A 4,480-nucleotide genomic window follows, 5' to 3' on the forward strand; every position below is an offset into this window, starting at 1 on the left:
CAAAGAAACAGTGTGATGTAAAACAGTTACCCCACCTACAAAACATTAACAACATTGCATGTAACATAGAAAAATATATTTAATTGACCCTAACAAATAAACTAAACCCACAAAAGCTGACCCACCCCCCTCCCTAACCCCAACGACTGTCCATAGAAATAGAGAACGCCCAAACGAGTGAGGAAACAAACAGGAATTAAAAAAGGGGCAGTGACAGGGACTAACTGGTGGGGCGGGACTGGAGGAGGACACGAATCTGGTCCTCTAAATGGGCGACGCGGCGTCTAAGGCCGCGGCAGTTGCAACCACAGTGGGGGGGGGCACCGGAGATGGCACGGTGGCGGCGGGCAGCCGCCAGACGGTGGCGCCGTACCGCTGGAGGGCGGTGGCTGGGGCCCGGGGCACTGGAGGAGGCTTCAATTGCTGCTGCACTCTCCTCCTCCTCCTCGGCTAGGACCACCAGCCGCCGGTATTCCTGCTGGATTGCCTCCAGCTTCCGGCGCCGTGCCTTGGCGGCCAACTCCTTGCGGTTGATTTTCGGAGTAGCTGTGTATCAAAAAGAAAAAAACACGACAATTGTAAAATATAGTCTTAATAAAACAGTAGGACAAGGTAATTATTTATACACATAGTGGCATGGTAGAGTAGCACTATAAAATAAAGCACAGTAGTACATAACATTTTAAATGTCGCCCGTCCTTCTTCCTTCCACCTGTCTTACACTTTTTAGTTGAACAGTGCACCAGGTGCTCTTCTCCATAAAACTTTCAAAGCGGAGTTGAAATCAGATAGATGAGGCCATTGGTTACTCAATACTCTGGCTCCTAGTCCTATACCAATTAAAGGGAATTCTAGTCTTCTAGTTCACTCTTCAAACGTCCCCAAGAACTCATACTTACTTACGACATCGGATAGCGAGCGGACTTTGTCCGCCCGCCATCCGACTGCTAAAAAGGGTGGGGGTCCCGTGGGGACAATTAATTAGGATGATGCGCCCGGCACAGTGGCGGGCGCACCCTGTTATTTTAATTTTAAATTCTGGTTGGCTTTGCTGAAAGCAATGCTAAAATGTTGTGCTGCTTTTCCAAGCACAACATGACGGGCCTCGCACGGAGCCTGTCACGTTTTGCTTTGAAAGTCGGGGGGTACCATAGCATCGGTAGGTACCCTCCATGGGGGCCCCCAAGCATACTCTGCAATGTGTGCATGCCTTTCCGTGGCGGACGGTAATGCCGCCACGCAAAGGCATTCCAAAATGCAGATTATATGGCTGCCGGTGTGGTGAGAGAGACACCACCGCCATATTGAACCCTTTTCCGCCTAGACATGTCTGAATATTTTCTTCAGGGATGGCGGGAGGTTTGCCCCTGCTGTGACGGCAGTGAATTCCAGCCAGCCCGGCGGGGGCAATACGCCCACCATCCTAATGGGGCCCTAATTCACAACTTTACAGTATACATATACATACAGTACACCTTTGCAGTGAGTGTGCTGTCAAGTTCAACAATAGTTAAAGATTATGAATCTAACTTACCACCGCCTGCCACTGGTGCTGCCACTCCCCCTCCGTTGCTATCTGCAACTGCCGCATCCTCGCCCTCGGCGTCGCCTTCGCTGGCCCCAGCAATGGTGGTCGGTAGTGCGCCTAGAAAACATTACACATTTATTAGGCAACATATACACCTCCCCCCTATTGATCAGTAGCAAGGTTGAAAAATGAGTTAATACTAACATAAATCACTAGTACAAATCAGGTAGTAGTAGAGTAGACACTAAGTTATATGATCATTGTAGCATTTGCTTGATTAGCCCTAGCCATGCACATGTGACGTTACCTTTACCTTGCAGCTTCTTAAGACACCTTTGAGCCCACATGACCTGCCTCACACTGCTACTGTCTAGTCTACGCGCTGCGTACAGGCGGTCAACAAACATTAACCAGCCACTTTTTTAGGAAGAACTGGTGTACTACTGTTACTGTCCATATTGCTTATCCATAGATGCTACACTTTTTAGCACGGCTGAGAAATGCTTGCAAGTTGCAATATACTAACGCACACCATTTCTTTTTTCGCATTACAGACGCAAGATTCGCTTCTACGAACCAGAGCTTCTGAACGATGCACCAACTACCAGTACTAGGTTCTTCTGAGGTGAGGGGTCCCTTCACTCACATCTTCATTTATAAATGTATATAAACTAAATTGCTATGGGATGGTGGTGCTGCCTTCCACCACTTCAGTTATCATGATTTAATTCCCAACTGTATTAGTGTAACAATGTATTTTGTTTTAATGTTATTGATTTGCCGGTTGGTGCTGCTAAGATAACAGTGTACAGACCTTCTCAAATTGAAATAAAAATTTTAAACTTACATAGACTTCGTGGTATTTGGTGTGGAGTGGACTAAGTTACACGATTGAGCAAATTAAAGTAAGGGTGTGCATGTGAATTGCTTCCACGACAGAGGTTGGGTGTGTTAATGTTCTGGGTTGTCTACTTGTTGGTTGTCTTGGGGGGAGGGTTCCGAGACCTAATAGGTATGACAAGACAGTACTATAGTCAAGCAGTGGAATTGTGGTGGGTGCGGAATTTCTGATTGAGGTGTGCAAGGAAGGTCCAACCTACCATCACCAACATCCTATTTTCTGGTGCAAATGTATGTGCAAGATCCCTACAACAGTTGTATGTCCTATAGGGTATCATATCAAAATATTAAGAAATCTGGTAGGGCTGTTGCTGTGAATTTTCAAAGCCTAAACATCAACAAGAGTAAAAAGTAGTACAAGACAACGACCCAACGGATTGTACGAGCTACTGGTGAATATGAGTTTTATATTACAACCTTTCACAAAGAGTGGCACTGGGCAAGACTAGCTACTACAGTACAGACAGACAGACTGATAGTATGTAGTAGTACTCAGTCATCGTAGCGGAGGCAGGGATAAGCTTTTTGAAACCGTACAGATCGAAGGATAATTGGTGGTCAAAAAATTGCATTTGGAAACACACTATAGTTCGGGAGAAATGGGGCAGTAAAAGTTATGGAATAAGAAATATTATTAAAAACAAGAAGACTTACTGGGGCCAGCAGAGGAGCCCTCAGCGGTGTCCTCCTCGTGGTGTTCCTGTCCCGCCGACTGCCCAGTCCCTGCCCGTCTGCCCCTGGGTGCTGATGAACAGGAAAGATATAAGAAAGACAAACATTGATGGATGGTGTCAACTTAAGCAAATACAATTTTTTTCAACAACGGTCAAAAAACACTTATCTAAACAATTGCAATAACTACATTGACCGATCTCATCTGGTCAACATGTAATATCGGGGGATTCGCAGTTCGACTACTTAAGTTACTATTTATCAACAGTAATCCATTCTTCCATTCTGATTCCAGAAAACTAAGTTACAAGTAAGCCTAAGTATTAGTACAACCTACCACCCAACCTAGCCCACCTATTCCAGGCATGCCAATTGTACATTAAGTATGCATTTCGACTGTATTCCTCAACAATGTGTATGATCCAATCATGGAGGACACATTAACATGACTACATTTTTTGTATATACACAATTGTGGTTTGATTGATGCTCATCTGCTACTGCTAAGTAACTGCAAAGCCTACCTCCACTCATTGAACAAACTAGAAAGGTTCTAAAGACTGGCGTACTAGCAGCACGTCACGTAACTGAGTGAGGGGGCATCACGCATACCACTAACCAATTAGAAGCTCATACAAAGTACCTAAACCTATGTATCAATCCGCCCCTATCTATTAGTGACAGGACAAAGTAAGGAGTGGACATGAGTCACTGTAGCATTACGTAACTTAATTTCTCTAAAATAAACTCGTAAAGAATCACGCTAAGCAAGCGCAAACGCAAAGCTGCAAACAAGTAAGATTAGTAGTAGCGCAGAAGAGCACCTGTGTCATAATCACAGAAGACTTTTAAACATTATTAACCTGGAATGTATTGCAAGCAGCAACATTCTATCTGGTTGAAAGGAAAAAAAGATATTCGCAATATATAACATAGAGCAGAAGAACAGACACAAAGTTGTAATAATTAAATAGGTACTCACCAAGCCCCGGGACCTCCACTCCTAGCAGGTCCAGCAGGTCCTGCTCACGGTCCAGGATGTCGGACCACCGGTGCGTCAGCTGTGCCTGGGTGCGCCGGACCCCAGAGATGCGAGACACTGCCCGGCGCACCTTCCCCCACCGCTGCCGACGCTCCCGGAGGCCGTACCCGGACCCAGGCCTGCCACCTGCTGCCAGGGTTGAGGGGAGGTGGCGCTGCACAAAGAAAATTAGTGCAGCCAACTCCGCCTCCCCAAATAAGGCCCGTGCATGCACCCCTTGTGGGCGCCGCCTTCCGCAAGGAAGGCGGTCGCGGCTCTGGCTGCGCCGGCGAACAGCCCTGCCCTTGGACATGGTTCTGGGGACGGGGCGGGAAAGAAAAGGTAAAATAAATAAAGGA

At 46.5% G+C, this 4,480-nt stretch overlaps 1 long non-coding RNA gene across 1 annotated transcript; it reads right to left on the minus strand.

Moving 5' to 3' along the window:
- Positions 1-239: 239 nt before the first annotated feature.
- On the minus strand, positions 240-3,168 carry LOC146817729 (uncharacterized). Its single transcript, XR_014962574.1, has 3 exons — positions 3,083-3,168; positions 1,535-1,645; positions 240-546 (listed from the first exon to the last, which is right to left on the minus strand). It is a non-coding gene; the product is annotated as an uncharacterized LOC146817729 (long non-coding RNA).
- Positions 3,169-4,480: the final 1,312 nt, after the last annotated feature.

Source organism: Triturus cristatus, chromosome 6 (assembly GCF_964204655.1).
Source record: "Triturus cristatus chromosome 6, aTriCri1.1, whole genome shotgun sequence".
In the NCBI taxonomy this organism is placed as follows: domain Eukaryota; kingdom Metazoa; phylum Chordata; class Amphibia; order Caudata; family Salamandridae; genus Triturus; species Triturus cristatus.